Here is a 17,851-nt window from a genome sequence, read left to right as displayed (position 1 = left end):
CGCAGCTCTTCTTGGCTTTTGATTCACATTTTCTGTCTGAAGGTTTCCCTTCAGCCGTCGTTCATTCCGCTCTTGCAGGATCTTTTTCCGGCCGCAGTGACGTCGTGAAATGGTCGTACGGGAAAATCCCACATCATCGCTACCTCGGAGATGCTGTGTTCCATCACTCGCGCATCGACTATAACACCACAGAAGCGCCAAAGAAACTGGTATAGGCATGCGTATTCAAATACGGAGATATTTAAACAGGCAGAATACGGCGCTGTGGTCGGCAACGCCTATATATGATAACAAGTGTGTGGTGCAGTTGTTACACTCCTGGAAATGGAAAAAAGAACACATTGCCACCGGTGTGTCAGACCCACCATACTTGCTCCGGACACTGCGAGAGGGCTGTACAAGCAATGATCACACGCACGGCACAGCGGACACACCAGGAACCGCGGTGTTGGCCGTCGAATGGCGCTAGCTGCGCAGCATTTGTGCACCGCCGCCGTCAGTGTCAGCCAGTTTGCCGTGGCATACGGAGCTCCATCGCAGTCTTTAACACTGGTAGCATGCCGCGACAGCGTGGACGTAAACCGTATGTGCAGTTGACGGACTTTGAGCGAGGGCGTATAGTGGGCATGCGGGAGGCCGGGTGCACGTGCCCGTCGACCTGGGACCGGACCGCAGCGATGCACGGATGCACGCCAAGACCGTAGGATCCTACGCAGTGCCGTAGGGGACCGCACCGCCACTTCCCAGCAAATTAGGGACACTGTTGCTCCTGGGGTATCGGCGAGGACCATTCGCAACCGTCTCCATGAAGCTGGGCTACGGTCCCGCACACCGTTAGGCCGTCTTCCGCTCACGCCCCAACATCGTGCAGCCCGCCTCCAGTGGTGTCGCGACAGGCGTGAATGGAGGGACGAATGGAGACGTGTCGTCTTCAGAGATGAGAGTCGCTTCTGCCTTGGTGCCAATGATGGTCGTATGCGTGTTTGGCGCCGTGCAGGTGAGCGCCACAATCAGGACTGCATACGACCGAGGCACACAGGGCCAACACCCGGCATCATGGTGTGGGGAGCGATCTCCTACACTGGCCGTACACCACTGGTGATCGTCGAGGGGACACTGAATAGTGCACTGTACATCCAAACCGTCATCGAACCCATCGTTCTACCATTCCTAGACCGGCAAGGGAACTTGCTGTTCCAACAGGACAATGCACGTCCGCATGTATCCCGTGCCACCCAACGTGCTCTAGAAGGTGTAAGTCAACTACCCTGGCCAGCAAGATCTCCGGATCTGTCTCCCATTGAGCATGTTTGGGACTGGATGAAGCGTCGTCTCACGCGGTCTGCACGTACAGCACGAACGCTGGTCCAACTGAGGCGCCAGGTGGAAATGGCATGGCAAGCCGTTCCACAGGACTACATCCAGCATCTCTACGATCGTCTCCATGGGAGAATAGCAGCCTGCATTGCTGCGAAAGGTGGATATACACTGTACTAGTGCCGACATTGTGCATGCTCTGTTGCCTGTGTCTATGTGCCTGTGGTTCTGTCAGTGTGATCATGTGATGTATCTGACCCCAGGAATGTGTCAATAAAGTTGCCCCTTCCTGGGACAATGAATTCACGGTGTTCTTATTTCAATTTCCAGGAGTGTAGATCGGTTACTGCTGCTACAACGGCAGGTTATCAAGATTTAAGTTTTAACGTAGTGTTATAGTCGGCGCACGAGCGATGGAACACAGAATCTCCGAGGTAAACTGTATGGTAATCTGATGATTCGACCTGCCATGCTGGGATTCATGAACATAATTCCAGGAGGTGTTTTCAAACACCGCTGTAGCAACCCAACATGCACATAGTGTTGGAATATTGCGTTGGCGTGCTCGATCACCAGTCAGTCTCTATTCGAGCACATAAGGGACACCATCGGTGACAATTCCAGCGTCATGCCGAACCACATTATCCGTCCCTGTATTGACTGACCAGATGAAACAGGCATAAAACTCCATCCCACTAAGTCACTTCCGGTACCTGTACAACATAATGCACACACATTTGCATGCTTGCACCGAACATTGTAGCGATTACATCGCTTCTTAATGTACCAGCAGTTGACATTTGCAATGGCTTGTCTCGCGTTTGCATTAACATTGCAATGTTAATCACTTAAACATGTTACCTAGACAAATATATTCCCGAAATTTCATTACTCTTGCAACGTAACCCTCAGGTTGTGCGTTGGGTTGAGTGTGAGTTGAACTCTACCCATTGGGAATATTATCGTTACTTAACGAGTCCAGAGCTTATGCAAGTTGCCCTCTGTAGCTTTGGCTCAAAATTCACGTGGTTCACGAAACAATAGGCCCGAGACTTAATACTAGGGTGTTAATGATTCAGCAAGGTGGTTTAATTAACTCACCAGTTTATAAAGGCCACGGATAATGCATCTATAAAAGCCGCTACAGAAAGTACCTAAACAGAGTTTATTAGGGGGCATCTGATCTTTCAATATTTGTTGATTAGATCAAACATGTGACTAGCTAATGGGATTCATTTCTCTCTCATCTCTTAGGGAAGATTAATTAATTTCTAATTTTCTGTACTGGGGCATTTGAGCAATTTGAAATTTGACTATGGCTTTAAATTATTGGTGACAGGTTTGAGGAAAAACTGTTGGCAGTTCTATACTGATTGGAATTTATTGTCTAAATGATACCAAGACAATTGTTAACACATTAGTACTAAGCAAGAACCAAAGTCATACAACTGCAAGGGCATCAGCCCTATTTACTCACAAAGAAGGTCTCTCTAACAAAATAAGCCTATGGTTATTACCACGCAATTGTGGGAAGGGGGGGATAGAGTGCTGACCTGGCTTCAGTGTAAATACATATTTAACCATACAGTCATGCCTAGACCCGTGCTTTGCTTTGGTATTATTACTAAGTACTACAACTGAAACGCAGAGCAAGTCCAACTATCGAGAACTCAAGTATACTGGTCAGTACCAACAGGATGCACTATATGCTAACATGTGTTTCATAAGGATATAGCAAGTTGTCTGCTTATATTTGGTGTGGCAAGTCGGATTCATTTATGTGTTAAGACTACACAGATACACTATCACATTCCAGGACCCAGCATTCCCTACTAAATATAGCTGGCTTGATTGTAACCCGTAAATTAGAGCAAATAATTTTCAGACACATTTACTGTTAGATAAAATGGGGCACACACGCGCATTTACTACGTACCAAGTGGCTGGGAAATGATGCAACTATCAGGGCCATCAAAACTATACATAAAATCGGGGCTCATTCAAATAGATAGTACCTTATTATGCATGTTTCAGGGTAAACATCATTATAAAGCAAAAGGTAAAGTGGCGGGAGAACGCTTATCTAGTACCACGTGGCGGTAAAGTTACGCGAAGGTTAATGACAGCAGAATTATCCATAAAAAAACATCGTAAATCTCTCTGATAAACGGTATCGTTCACTGAAGGTTGCGTGGCAGCCACCATTATTCTAAAGTAAAGTGGTTGGAGGAGCTCAATAACGTTTACATCGTACCACGTGGCGGGGAGAGTTATACAAGTCTTAATAGCAGCACAAATTATACCGAAAAACGGAAATTTCTCTAATAACCTGTATCGCGCACTGAAGATTTCGCGCCAAGCTCCATTATTCTAAAGCAAAGTGATTAAAGGAACTCAAGAACATCTACCTATTACCACGTGGTGCCAGAATCACACGAGTATTAATGCCGACAAAATCGGAGATCATTACCAGGTAAACAGTACTGTACTCCGCAAGTTACACAGTAAACTTCATTCTTAGCAGGACAAAATGTTTAAAGAGGAGGACACACGCACATCTACCAACTAACATTGGTCCCAGCTCGCACAAATGGCTAAGTTGGAGTAATTCAAAGCAAGGAAAATACACGAAATCTTGACACCCCATATTAACTCGACCATTCATTGCAGTCGTGCACTACTGTTTAATTATTCAATTGGGTCTCATACTGATAAATCTGACCTGTTTTCTTATAAATGGCCGTTGATCCCGTTTCGGGCCAAAATGAGCCCGCTCACATTTCCGAACATCAAATTTAATTTTAGGCACGTATTTATAACCACGGAACTAATTTACTAGCGAAACTGTACTGAAGCTAATTGAACATCTAAGCGATAACCGATCTATACTTTAATGCCATGACCATTACTCCAACTGGCCACATGGCAGGAAACTGTGTACGCAATGAAAACATCGAAAGAAAAATCATAAAAATCCCCCCAAAACTTCACTATAAAGAAGAGTGCACACAAAAAGGGATGAAATGAGGTATCTATCTTCACACTTAGACCCAAAATACGACCGTGAGCTTAGGGCCCATGGTCCATGCTTGTGGAAGGCACAAACCCGAAGTTCTTACGGAAATTTAAAGCAAATAGCGAAAATAAGTTCTCTTATGGGGGTTTGCTGGTAATGTTACACCTGCTTCCAGCATCCTGACCTTAATCGGCAGCAGTTTTGAAGCATTCCAATACCTTACATCATACTACCGTAAAGTGCAGAACTCCAACTTCTGCGCTCTGTACCGCGTCGCTGCCCAGGAACAAGTGCTCTTCCAACCGAATTCGTCTAACCGTTCCGCTTACAAACGTGGTGGGGGTGGCGCGCCAACCAGACAGAGCCAATTCGCGCACCTACGAGTCATCTTTTCCCTGACCTGCAAACTTGGTCTCTGCTAAACTTGTTCACGCTTGGGGGTTGGTACTACCCTACCACAGAACGACCATTCATGCAGTGCTACAATCTCTGCCTAAAGCTTTCTGCTAGTTCACACACTCCCTCATTTACACCGTCCAGGCCGCACAAAGGAAAGGAAAATGGGAAACGTGGTACACAACAGAAAAAAAATTCAATAGATAACACTGTTTAGTCCATTCTCTCCTTTTGAACACCAGCAGAGGTATTACCTGCAAGAGAAGAAACTCTTGCTAATAATTTTTGCGTGCTAGAAATTTAATAAAACATTGGAACGGTGAGGTATTACCTGCAAGAGAAGAAACTCTTGCTAATAATTTCTGCGTGCTAGAAATTTAATAAAACATTGTAACGGTACAACAAGTTCCGTTTCGCTCTATAGTAATTATTTTTAGTGTTGCGATTTTTATTCCGTTAGTATCCTTGAGAGCTGAGTTACAGACCATTCGCAATTGTATAATTTTTTTGTGGTCAAAATAACTTCACTAACAGAAGGTAAGTGATAACAAATATAAACACGTGGGACAAAATAGCTATTACTTTTCTTTTGAAAATAGTGGGCGTGTACAAATTTATTACAGTACTTGCAAATAATACTGCCATCAAATCCGGAAAGCACAAAGTATTTAGGTTGATTTACAGTGAATATCAGGGGAGGTAAGAAGACATACGGCGTCCATTATTGGAGTTGCAATGTAACAGAGATTTGCTAGACTTTCGACAAAATAAGGCAGGCAAGATAAATAGCATTTCTTTAGAATTTCTATAATCGTTGGGTGAACTGACAACCAAACAGCTGTTCAAGTTGATATGTAGAATCTCTGAGGCTGGAAAGATAGCATCAGACCTTCGGAAAAATATCATTCACACAATTCCGAAAACAGAAGGGGCAGAGAAATGTGTGAACTACGCACGATCACCGTAACAGTTCGCGTATCTGCTGCATTCATGGGGCATACAGGCTCCAAGCGTTACAGTAGAGTGTGCGCGGTTGTCTGCACAACAGGCGTATCCCTCCGGATGACACTATACAGGTACTTCTTGTCCAGCGTACGCAGGCGGCTCCGCCTTTGCCGTACTATTTTGCTGCGCCGGTTACATGGGCGGAACTACAGATTTACTCAGTATCCTTCCACCCGCCGAATATTCAGGGGTTTGGACAGGGGGACAACAGCAAACCCATCAAGTACGGCACTTGGCAGAGGCCTTGGACTCCTGCTGCTCGACGTCACGAGAGCTTTCGGTTCCGTGTGGCATGAAGGACAACACATGCAGTCCCAACAGCACACGTGTTATTACCGTGCAACTACTTGGATGGGTGTACCTTTCATGTTCGTGCTGCCGACTGAGTGTCATCATGTCCCAACGCCGGCAGTTTGCCCCAAGAGTCGATGCTTGCCCCGATCCTATATAACTTGTATACAGCAGACATCCCCACAACACGCCGGGTGAAGCTGGCTTTATACGCTAATGAAACAGCGTTGTGTACCAAGAGCCTTAACGCACGCACACTGTACCGGAGATTGTAGACAGCGGCTAGGCGACAAAGTGGCCGCTACCTTTCCACCTAAACAAGACGCAGGCCATCATCATCACAAAGAGGTTGGCGTCGGCATATCTTCCATCTGTCATCGTCAGGACAACATCCGTAAACTGGTCATCGTCTGCCTGTTACCTTGGCGTCACGCACGACAGACGTCTGACTTAACGCCAAGGCACAGAAGAAGTGCGTGGTAGGGTTCTTGGACGACTGAGGGACCTATATCCGGTTCTCAGCCCAGACTCTATGCTGCCTACCCATGCCGATCTTGCCATCTACAATTCCTCGTACAACATCTCCTCGAGTGTGCAGCAGTGGCCTGGGGCCGTGCTGGCGACACCCACATCAGACGGCTGCAAGGAAATCAGCAAATAGCTCTGCAACAGGCTCTCCACACTCCTCTGGACTACCCCTCGCGAGGACTTCACCTACTCACCGGTGTATCGCGACTTAAAGAATGATATCGATATAGTGCAAGGAAGTTCAACCAACAAACTCCTAGTTATGCTAATATACAAATCGAAAATTCGAGCAACAAAACCTAGTACCGACTTATTCTAAGATGGCCACACCACCTTCGGGACGAATATGGTGCCATAATTAGAAACATTAATGAAAACAACAAAACCTTTTTATATGTAGCAGAAATAGATTCCACTAAATTTGATACAGCTGAAAGGCTACAGTACTACCCGACATAGAGAAGATTTGTCTCATATGGTACAGTAATACCCGTCGTATAACAACATTCTTCGTTGTTCTTGTCAGAACAGCGGTTTTATGGTAACCCAATTTTATTCAATACGCTGAAACCGGATACTGATGTAGAAAAGAAGGACAATTTGTATATTTAATTATTCATATGTGCACTTCCTTCAAAAATAGATTCCTATATCCAGTTTTGTGATGTTTGAGAAATGAGTGAATGGTTTGTTGTCTGCTGCCTACAGATAGTGTATGTATAATCTGTAATTATCTTTGAGACAGTCCTCTAGTCACCTTTGACAGAACCAAAGAAAGGAAGTATTCCAGAGCACTTGAGGGCCTGGAGTGTGGCTGAGCAACACGGTAACAGGACCCTCCCCCACTTCTGAGGAAGCATGGGATGGCCTGGTGAACGGCCATGTTCCGACACCCTGTCACAGGTTCCTGAAGTTGAAACACATATGGAAATGACATGCATTTGGAATATTTAAGAGTAGCTAGAAATAATGATTTCCCTTTCCAGAATATCGACGAGAACAATACCTTTTGGTGGGAGATTCTTGTAAAGGTAGGCAGGTAAGACTCAAGGGGAACTTAGGATTCTTTGGTAGTGACCAACGGTCACAATGAAACCACGTGTGGTAATTTTAAACTGAGATACTTGCGTGTATAAGTTTAAGCTGAGAATATTTAAGATTTGCGTGTGCAGAATTTGAATTAGGAACAAGCACTTCCACATATGAGTACTGACTTTGTCTCTATCTGACCAGGAGAAAGTGCAAAACAGAAGTGCTTGTGGAAGCTTTCAGTTGACGATCCGTGTGTAAGATAATTAACTAATCATGATACCAAAATTACCGTTATTAATTACATTCGTGTGAAGCAAGTTAGAAATGTTGATACTCTGAGAGAGAAAAAGTTGAGTTAGCCATCTGCCCAGCAACGCAATGAGGGATACATTGCAGTGGGAGATGAGCATGACTCCTCCAGAATGTGGTAGGTCCGTAGGAAAGGTTACGTGTGAAATTTAATGCGAAGGTCTGTGACTTGTTAATCTGGGTTGAAATCTTGTTGTGGGGAAGATTTGATTCTTACTGGCTAAAGTCAGTTGTTCTGTTTTATTTTACATGTTTAATCTGTGTAATTTGAATGTGACGACTTAGTTACAAGTACTGTACCAAAAACAAGAATTTTAATTGAATAGCCTGACGGCTAGTAAATTCTCTAGGTTTTTTATGAATAAGCTTATGAGTGTGTGTGTGTGTGTGTGTGTGTGTGTGTGAGAGAGAGAGAGAGAGAGAGAGAGAGAGAGAGAGAAAGAGAGAGAGAGAGAGAGACATAGTGGATATCCATACCAATCCAGAAAGTACACTATAGTGATAAGGAAAAACATTAAGAGACCGTAGGATATTGAAATATGTACATAATATCATTGCCCTATGGCGTCAGAAATACATTCTACAAGTGCTACTACTATTTCCATCTACAGCAATGTTTCCTCCTTGTTCTGAAATATTATTTCACCGATGTAACGATCTGTTCTGTAATTTTAAATTTTATATATATTTTACCTAAATATTAATAGTAAATTTGTCATATTTTAGGCATTAAAAAATAAAGACTATCTTATAGAGGACGCGCGCATCTAGCGCAAAGAGGTGAACAAAATCTAAAAAAATTTTGTATCTACATAAGACCGGTGTTTTACATTTTATAGCTAGTTTGTCAACGCATGAACCTATGTTCAGTGTATGCCGCCTTTACGTATGAACTACGAGGTGCATTCAAGTTCTAAGGCCTCCGATCTTTTTTTCTAATTAACTACTCACCCGAAATCGATGAAACTGGCGTTACTTCTCGACGTAATTGCCCTGCAGACTTACACATTTTTCACAACGCTGACGCCATGATTCCATGGCAGCGGCGAAGGCTTCTTTAGGAGTTTATTTTGACCACTGGAAAATCGCTGAGGCAATAGCAGGACGGCTGGTGAATGTGAGGCCACGGAGTGTGTCTTTCATTGTTGGAAAAAGCCAAAAGTCACTAGGAGCCAGGTCAGGTGAGTAGGGAGCATGAGGAATCACTTCAAAGTTGTTGTCACGAAGAAACTGTTGCGTAACGTTAGCTCGATGTGCGGGTGCGTTGTCTTGGTGAAACAGCACACGCGCAGCCCTTCCCGGACGTTTTTGTTGCAGTGCAGGAAGGAATTTGTTCTTCAAAACATTTTCGCAGGATGCACATGTTACCGCAGTGCCCTTTGGAACGCAATGGGTAAGGATTACGCCCTCGCTGTCCCAGAACATGGACACCATCATTTTTTCAGCACTGGCGGTTACCCGAAATTTTTTTGGTGGCGGTGAATCTGTGTGCTTCCATTGAGCTGACTGGCGCTTTGTTTCTGGATTGAAAAATGGCATCCACGTCTCATCCATTGTCACAACCGACGAAAAGAAAGTCCCATTCATGCTGTCGTTGCGCGTCAACATTGCTTGGCAACATGCCACACGGGCAGCCATGTGGTCGTCCGTCAGCATTCGTGGCACCCACCTGGATGACACTTTTCGCATTTTCAGGTCGTCATGCAGAATTGTGTGCACAGAACCCACAGAAATGCCAACTCAGGAGGCGATCTGTTCAACAGTCATTCGGCGATCCCCCAAAATAATTCTCTCCACTTTCTCGATCATGTCGTCAGACCGGCTTGTGCGAGCCCGAGGTTGCTTCAGTTTGTTGTCACACGATGTTCTGCCTTCATTAAACTGTCGCACCCACGAACGCGCTTTCGACACATCCATAACTCCATCACCACATGTCTCCTTCAACACCACGCAAATTCAGAAAACGAATGATTGCACGCTGTTCAAGTAAGGAAAACGTCGCAATTTTAAGCATTTAAAACAGTTCTCACTCTCACCGCTGGCGGTAAAATTCCATCTGCTCTACAGTGCTGCTATCTCTGGCACGTATTGACAATGAACGCGGCCTCATTTTAAAACAATGCACATGTTTCTATCTCTTTCCAGTCCGGAGAAAAAAAAATCGGAGGCCTTAGAACTTGAATGCACCTCGTATATGTATTTCGCATCAATTCAGTTAGATTACTAATGAGCCTGGTTAAATACTGCACTTATTTTAGGTTTTAAAGTAAATAATGTTATAGAATCTGAAGATGGTCTCTGTATGGCCGAAACCGGTTATGACTGTGTCATAGGAATGTGATTGCGTCTATAAATTTTAAAAAAAATTTCGAGAAAGTGTTTCATAAGGTGCTGATACGTTCTTTTCCTTTGTGTTTGCCACGATTAATCTACTGAAGAGCTACAGAAACTGAGCTGTAACATGGAAACAAAGCGATTCCGGACCCTCGTCCATATATCATATTCTCGTTCTTTAGGCGTGAGGCTTTTTACCGAGGGAGGTGGTGCAGTGGTTAGACACTGGACTCGCGTTCGGGAGGACGACGGTTCAATCCCGCGTCCGGCCATCCAGATTTAGGTTTTCCGTGATTTCCCTAAATCGCTCCAGGCAAATGCCGGGATGGTTCCTTTCAAAGGGCACGGTCGACTTCCTTCCCCATCCTTCCCTAATCCGATGAGACCGATGACCTCGCTGTCTGGTCTCCTTCCCCAAACAACCCGTGAGGCATTTTCCGTGAAAGTTGTACCACACATTTTTGTTACATCCTATATTATTGGTACGTGAGTAAACGATAGGTATTGTTTTTTGCTAGTGTGGAGCCTGTGATATTCCCTATTTTTGACTTCATTAAAACAGCAAATACGAGTAGTTAATACTTTCAGCCAGAAGGCAAATACTTGTTTATAAATAATGATTAATGTATAATGAGGCGTCGCATGGCGACGGTGGAATTTTCTAAATAATGTAATTCGTCGTCTTTGGGCGGCAATATAAACAGAAAAATACGGATAGATATGCGATCCTTCACTATTTTGTTCGCTGGATAACAAATGAAGCCTTGAGCGCTAAAAAGACTTGTACTGTTATTCTCGAGTAAGACGGACGCAGATTTGTGGTAGTCTGATCTAATTTTTACTAAATGTATATAAACGTGTTATGTCTAAGTTTGAGTGACGTCTAAAGAACTGTTATAACTTACCGTGACGACGCACGAGCGACTCAAAGAAGACAATGGCTATATAAAAGGGCGCTCAATGGACACGATACGGACATAAAAATCTACCGTCATTGTAGTATTAAGCTTAAGGTACGAATTATGTTTTAGTTATAATAAATATTTGTTCTGGGAATACTGAATCATTTAGCAGTGCTCATTTCTATTATCTCCTCAGTATTATTTTCATTTTAATTATGCATTTTGCTAATATTACAGACTCCAAGATCAGCAGTCCAATGTGCGTGTTACATTGATGAAAAGAAAACTGTTTTATCGTCTTCTTGCATCAGCTTTAATATTGAATTTCCCTTTTGTGTGATGTTACAGTTGTTTTTGCGCCCTTAAGAACTTTCTGGTCCCTTAGGAAATTGTTTTGTCATAACAATAACTTCACAACCGGGTATGATCGTATCTACGATCACGAAGTAATTAGAAAGATGATAACGCGATTTCTTAATCAATAGCACGCTAGTTGTGACTGCCTCAAGCCACGCGAAACTGCAAGTAAAAACTAATCACATCTCATAATGCAATATTTTATGACAATGGTCAATCCATGATTCTTACGCCAATTGTGATTGATAAAACAGTAAGCTAAATCTCAATTTCCAACTTTCCATCGAATAACAACCTCACTTTTATTTTGTAACATCACAAGCCCTGACGTGCGTTGCGCGGCAGCTACGCAGAATCCAGCGACGATACGTAAACAGGCGGTGTTGTTGTTGTTCGCACGCGGCCGGCAGAGCGAGGCGGTGTCGCTGTCGGTGTACCGCGGCGGCTGGGAGTGTGCGAGCCGGCGCGCGCGCGGCGCGCTGCTGCTGGTGATGCGGCGCGCGGCCGCGCCCTGCAGGCTCAGCGCCGCCGGCCTCTGCGCCATCAGCCGCGGCACCTTCCTCTCGGTGAGCGCCGCGCCGCCCCGCACCGCTCCAAACAGCGTCGCTGGTCCTCACCCTCCGACGACAAGGTTGTGTTGTGACGACGATAAGCAGCGACATCAAAATACACTACTGGCCATTAAAATTGCTACACCCCGAAGATGACGTGCTACAGACGCGAAATTTAGCCCACAGGACGAAGATGCTGCGATACGCAAATCATTAGCTTTTCAGAGCATTCACACAAGGTTGGCGCCGGTGGTGTCACCTACTGATGTGGCGTATCAAGACAGCCACGCCACTCGGAAGTAGCCGAAATGCACGCGTTACACACGCCGGCTGGCGTGAGGTCTGAAACAGGATACGTAATGAATGCTATAAAGAAAAGTACGTAGCTTCAGTAATACTTAACTTTAATCCATCATTGTGGTACATCGCTCTTGACGATACAAATGAAACTCTTTAAATACAAGCACTGTAAGGCTAATGGCGCCTTGCTAGGTCGTAGCCATGGACTTAGCTGAAGGCTATTCTAACTGTCTCACGGCAAATGAGAGAAAGGCTTCGTACGTGTAGTCGCTAGCAAAGTCGTCGTACAACTGGGGCGAGTGCTAGTACGTCTCTCTAGACCTGCCGTGTGGTGGCGCTAGGTCTACAATTACTGACAGTGGCGACACGCGGGTCCGACATGTACTAATGGACCGCGGCCGATTTAAAGCTACCACGTAGCAAGTGTGGTGTCTGGCGGTGACACCACACCTACAACGTGCTGACATGAGGAAAGTTTCCAACCGATTTCTCATACACAAACAGCAGTTGACCGGCGTTGCCTGGTGAAACGTAACAACGTGTAAGGAGGAGAAATGCGTACCATCACGTTTCCGACTTTGATAAAGGTCGGATTGTGGCCTAGCGCTATTGCGGTTTATCGTATCGCGATAATGCTGCTCGCGTTGGTCGAGATCCAATGACTATTAGCAGAATATGGAATCGGTGGGTTCACGAAGGTAATACGGAACGCCGTGCTGGATCCCAACGGTCTCGTATCACTAGCAGTCGAGATGACAGGCATCTTATACACATGGCTGTAACGGATCGTGCAGCCACTTCTCCATCCCTGAGTCAACAGATGGGGACGTTTGGATGGCGACAACCATCTGCATGAACAGTTCGACGACGTTTTCAGCAGCATGGACTATCAGCTCGGAGACCACGGCTGCGGTTACCCTTGACACTGCATCACAGACAGCAGCATCTGCGATGGTGTACTCAACGACGAACCTGGTTGCACGAATGGCAAAACGTTATTTTTTCGGATGAATCCAGGTTCTGTTTACAGCATCATGATGGTCGTATCCGTGTTTGGCGAATTACGGTGAACGCACATTGGAAGCGTGTATTGGTCATCGCCATACTGGCATATCACCCGGCGTGACGGTATGGGGTGCTGGACGTTACATTGCAGATCTGTTACGACCCGTGGCTCTACCCTTCATTTGATCCCTGCGAATCTCTACATTTCAGCAGGATAACGCACGACCGCATTTTGCTGGTCCTGTACAGGCCTTTCTGGTTACAGAAAATGTTTGACTGCTGCCCTGGCCAGCACATTCTCCAGATCTCTCACCAAAAGAAAACGTCTGCACAATGGTGGCAGAACAACTGGCTCGTCACAATACGCCAGTCACTACTCTTGATGAACTGTGGTGTCGTGTTGAAGCTGCATGGGGTGTACACGCCATCCAAGCTCTGTTTGTCTCAATGCCCAGGGGTATCAAGGGCGTTATTACGGCCAGACGTGGTTGTTCTGCGTACTGGTTTCTCAGGATCTATGCACCCAAATTCCGTGAAAATATAACCACGTGTCAGTTCTAGTATAATATATTTGTTCAATGAATACCCGTTTACCATCTGCATTTCTTCTTGGTGTAGCAATTGTAATGTCCTCTAGTGTACTTCAATCCACGTCGCGGTCTGCTTCTTGTTCCAGAGGTGATCAAATATTTGTATGGATAGTCCATTTTTATCCATTGTGTCCAGCTGTTTATAACGCGTCGAAAGAGGAAGGATTGTGCGGAAGGTGGCGAGTACAGACAGTCTAAGAATCGAGCTATCGGTGATGAAATCCTCCCGTCAGGTGTCTACCACTAACCGAAATCCGTGGAGGAAAGTGTGATTAAATATTAAGAGTTTAGGTCCTGTAACTTATTTAAATAACCATCTCGCCTACTCGATACAGTAGGACTTAACAGCACATAACAGCAATCTATTGAGAAACCTTCCGCGCTGTGTAGCCGCACGGTATGAGGCGCCTTGTCACGGTCCGCGCGGCTACCCTCTTCGGAGGTTCGAGTCCTCCGTCGGGCATGGGTGTGTGTGTGTAGTCCTTAGCGTAAGTTAGTTTAAGTTAGCGTAAGTAGTGTGCAAGTTTATGGACCGATGACCTCAGCAGTTTCGTCCCATAGGAACTTACAACTTATTTCCAATTTTCCCATTGAGAAACAGAAAAACTGTGGTCCTGTGTGTAATCGCCAAACGGGTCTAACGCCTCCATTCAGCCCCTTTTTGATCACACTGGGGTGGCAGTTGAAGATAGCAAAACGAAAGCTGAAGTTGTAAATTTCACGTTCAAAAAATCGTTCACACAGGAGAATCCCACAAACATATCGTCATCTGACCATCGGACACTCTCGTGTGGACGACATATAAATAAGCATCCATGGCGCAGAGAAACACTGAAAGATGTGAAAGCAAATAAATCACCAGGTCCAGATGGAATCCCCATTTGGTTTTACAAAGAATGTTCTATGGCACTGGCCCCTTACTTAGCATGAATGTGTCCTGAATCTCTCGTCCAGTACAGGCACTGTCCCCTTAACTAACTTGAATATGTAGTGAATCTCTCGCCTAGCACAGATTCGCAAGTGACTGGAAAAACGTGCTGATGACTCCAGTATATAAGAAGGGTAAAAGAACGGACCCGCAAAATTACAGACCAATGCCCGTAACTTCGATTTGCTGGAAAATCCTTCAACATATTCTCAGTTCGAATATAATAAACTTTGTTGACACTAAGAAACTTATGTCCACGCATCAGCATGGTTTTAAAAAGCATCGCTCGTGTGAAACTCTGCTTGCCCTTTTCTCATATGGTATACTGCTAACTATGGATGAAGGGCAACGAGGAGATTCCATATTTCTATATTCCCGGAAAATATTTGACGCGGTGCTCCATTGCAGTTTGTTAATGAAGGTACGAGCATACGGAGTAAGTTCACAGATATGTGAGTGCCTTGAAGATTTCTTAAATAATAGAACCCAGTTGATTGTCCTAGATGGCGAATGTTCATCAGAGAGAATGGTATCGTCAGGAATGCCCAGAGAAGTGTGATAGGATCGCCGTTGTTGTTTATAAACATAAATATTTGGCGGACAGGGTGGGCAGCAATCTGCAGTTGTCGTTTGCTGATGATGCTGTGGTGTCGAAGTTGAGTGACTGTAGGGAGATACAACTTCTAGTTGGTGTGATGAATGGCAGCTAGCTCTAAATGTGGAAAAAATGTAAGTTAATGCGGATAAGTAGGAAGAACAAACCTGTTATCTTCCGTTACAGTATTAATAGGATACTACTTGGTGTACCGAGCGAGGTGGCGCAGTGGTTAGCACACTGGACTCGCATTCGGGAGGACGACGGTTCAATCCCGTCTCCGGCCATCCTGATTTAGGTTTTCCGTGATTTCCCTAAATCGCATCAGGCGAATGCCGGGATGGTTCCTTTGAAAGGGCACGGCCGATTTCCTTCCCCATCCTTCCCTCACCCGAGCTTGCGCTCCGTCTCTAATGACCTCGTTGTCGACGGGACGTTAAACACTAATATCCTCCTCCTCCTACTTGGTGTAGTCAAGTCGTTCAAATACCCGGGCCTAACGTTGTAGAGTGATGTGAAATGGAACGATCGTGTGACAACTGTGGTAGAGAAGGCGAATCGTCGACTTCAGTTTATTGGGAGAATTTTAGGACAGAGTGACTCAGTTGTAAAGGAGACCGCCGGCCGTTGTGGCCGAGCGGTTCTAGGCGCTTCAGTCTGGAACCACGAGACCGCTACGGCCGCAGGTTCGAATCCTGCCATGGGCATGGATGTGTGTGTTGTCCTTAGGTTAGCTAGGTTTAAGTTGTTCTAAGTTCTAGGGGACTGCTGACCTTAGATGTTAAGTCCCATAGTGCTCAGAGCCATTTGTAAAGGAGACCGCATATACGACGCTGGTGCGACCTATTCTTGAACACTGCTCTACTGTTTGGGATCCGTACCGGGTTAGATAGAAGGAACACATCGAAACAATTCAGAGGCGGACTGCTAGATTTGTTACTCATAGGTTTGAATAACACGTAAGTATTACGGACGTGCTTCGGGAACTCAAACGTGAATCCCTGAAGGAAAGCCGACGTTCATTTCGAGAAACAGTATTAAGAAAATTTAGAGAACTAACATTTGAAGCTGACTACTGAACTATTCTACTGCCGCCAACATACACTACGTGTAAGGACCACGAAGATAAGATTCGAGAAATTAGGGTTCATACGGAGGCATATAGACAGTCAGTGTTCTTAAAATCGATTCCACGATCAACCTTCGGCTTTTCAAAATAATGCTGTGCTGTGTATTATTTTCTGATGATTATATTCATATCTGTACTGTAAAGATAGCCACTCTATTTCCGAGGTGGAAGAGGAAAGGAACTGACTAGTAGTGAGTGGTACAGGGTGACCTCCGCCACGCACCGTACGGCAACTTGCAGGCATCTATTTTGATGTAGACGGATTTGAAATCTAGGCTGACATTGACTAATTATTAGGTTTCAGAATCTTTATGTAACATTGCTCATTCGTGTTATTAGAGTGAACTGCTTGAATTATTACTGCACAAGAAAGGTAAAAATCTTTATATTTAATACCCTGTCAGTCACCGTTCTTAATATCGATTCCACGAACAACCTTCCGCCGTTCAAAATAATGTTGTACTGTGTATTATTTTCTTATGATTAAATTCTTATATGTACTGTACAGATAGCCACTTTAATTAAGTTGTGTCCAAAGTTTATTTTCTTTCAATAAATTAGAGCTATTTGTTCAAATGTACAAATGGACACCTGTTAGCTGTGCAAGTTTATGTATCAATAAGCACAATTAATACTTTGGAGAATGTTTACTTAAATAAATGACAAGGGAGCAAATTTGGAAATTTGTGGTAAGTTCCTTACACACTGCTTAATCTAACTTAAACTAACTTACGCTAAGGACAAAACACACACCCATGCCTGAGGGAGAACTCGAACCGCCGGCGGGGATAGTCGCGCGAATCGTGGCAAGGCACCTGAGACAGCACGCCTACCCCGCGCGGCAATAAGGCAGCTTCGTGTTAAATTAATTATCCTATAAGTTCTATTTTCAAATCTAAATACGACATTATTTTGTAAAAAGTGTAAAATGTTTTCGGTTTATAAATAACGAAAGAGTGCACTGCGCTTGTGATGCTATGGCTCTGAATACAGCAACTTCCACGAACAACGTATATATAATTCGTTAATATCGATCATTACTTAATGCTCAAAAACGAGCTAAACCATTCACATTTACTTACTATTTTGTAGTTATTGCTGTCAGCAACTCCCGGTCTCTATGCCGTCCATTGTTCCGAGAAAATTAAATCTCAGGAACGAAGATCTAACTATATTCAGTCAGCGATCTAGCATTAACCCTTTTCCTCATTCTTTGATCGGAATAATTTATTACTTTTTTAAAAGTATTCTATCAGTGAAATCAAG

At 44.6% G+C, this 17,851-nt stretch overlaps 1 protein-coding gene across 1 annotated transcript in view; it reads left to right on the top strand.

The window, feature by feature from the left end:
* LOC126160923 (uncharacterized) overlaps positions 1-17,851 on the top strand; it is a 53,113-nt gene that overhangs the window by 18,726 nt on the left and 16,536 nt on the right. The gene's annotated exons all lie outside the window — the stretch shown is intronic.

This window comes from Schistocerca cancellata, chromosome 2, assembly GCF_023864275.1.
Source record: "Schistocerca cancellata isolate TAMUIC-IGC-003103 chromosome 2, iqSchCanc2.1, whole genome shotgun sequence".
NCBI lineage: Eukaryota > Metazoa > Arthropoda > Insecta > Orthoptera > Acrididae > Schistocerca > Schistocerca cancellata.
This window is presented reverse-complemented; position numbering and strand designations above follow the sequence as displayed.